Raw genomic sequence first — 1,521 nt, 5'->3', positions numbered from 1 at the left:
TGCAGGACTCTGGTCCCCTTTCAGTTTAAATATATTGAGTGTCTGCAGCTTATGTACCAGGCCCTCTCACAACATTATGTCATGCATTTCCTTTGTTGAACCTGAAGTACACAGAGTGGAGTCAGTCCCATCCTCCATCATGGCATGTTGACTCTATCGCTTCCTGTAAGGCTCCTTTTCAATTCATTTTCTTTTTTCCTCTCATCTTTATTTCTATTCTCATCTCCCTTCCTCACTGGGGGAACTTGGTGTAGTGTATTTAACAAATGCTCCTCCAATCCATGTTCTATATGTGTATTTAGATACATTCATCCGCTCAACAACCACATGGTGCTGACTGTGTCGGGCATAGTCGTAGGTGCAGGGAAATGCAACCAGGAGCAAAATAATAAAAAAGTTCTGGTTTCATGGAGCTTACATTCTTTTGGAGTGAGACAAATCATGAACACATAAGTAAGTAAAACATGTAGTACCTCAAATAGTGATAAGGGCTATGTAAAAAAAAACAAAACAAAACAGGGCAAGGGGATAAGTTATGTTGAGGGGTGTCTGGAGCAGACTGCAGTTTTATATGGGATGATTAAGGAAGGTGTTGCTACAAAGGTGCTATTTCACCAAACACAGTTAAGGAAGCAACCACATGGATATCTGAGGTCGAAGTGGTCCAGTTAGAGGGGACAGAAAGTACAAAGGCCCTGAGGTAGGGTCTTGTCTAGTGTGTTAGGAGGCCAGAATGGTTAGAAGGCCAGTGGCTAGAGAAAAATGAGTGGTGAGGGAGAGAGACAAAAGGCTGAGAGGTAGCTGGGTTAGTGACAAATACTGTAGGACTTTGTGATGAACGTGCTCACATGGGTGTCCTCATGGACTCAGGAGACTTTCCTCAGGGTACATAACTAGGAGAGGGATTGTGGGGTTGGAGAGGGTAAGCATTCTTAATTCCACTAAGATTGTGCTTCAGGATGGTGGTGCCAGTTATACTCCCACCAGCAGTGTGTGATAGTCTGTATCTTCTCATAGAATTCTCATGATGACCTAGTAAGGGAAATCAAGTAAAGTTCCTTATGGAGGAGGAAACTGAGGCTTAGAGAGATTAAGCAAATTATCCTAGTTATATAGTCAAGTGGAAGATCCAGGGCTCAAATTAAAAAGTTTTGACATAATGTTCTTTGCTCTTACCACTACTATACCCAGCACTGACTCTTTCACAAATAGGGTGAGGCATCTGCAGACAAGATATTATTATTATTAATTAAAAAATGTTTATTTATTTTGAGAGAGAGAATGTGAGAGAGCACATGAGTGGAGGAGGAGCAGAGAGAGAGAAGGAGAGATAGAATCCCAAGCAGGGTCTGAGTTACCAGCGCCTAATGCAGGGCTCAAACTCATGAACTGAGAGATCATGACCTGAGCCAAAATCAAGAGTCAGCTGCTTAACCGACTGAGCCACCCAGGCACCTTGCAAAGATGTTATTATTATTATTTTGAGCCTTGCATTTTTCTTTTCTTTCCTTTTTTTTTTTT

This window comes from Hyaena hyaena, unplaced genomic scaffold (genome assembly GCF_003009895.1).
Source record: "Hyaena hyaena isolate Hyena2069 unplaced genomic scaffold, ASM300989v1 scaffold_510, whole genome shotgun sequence".
Classification (NCBI taxonomy): Eukaryota; Metazoa; Chordata; class Mammalia; order Carnivora; family Hyaenidae; genus Hyaena; species Hyaena hyaena.
This window is presented reverse-complemented; position numbering follows the sequence as displayed.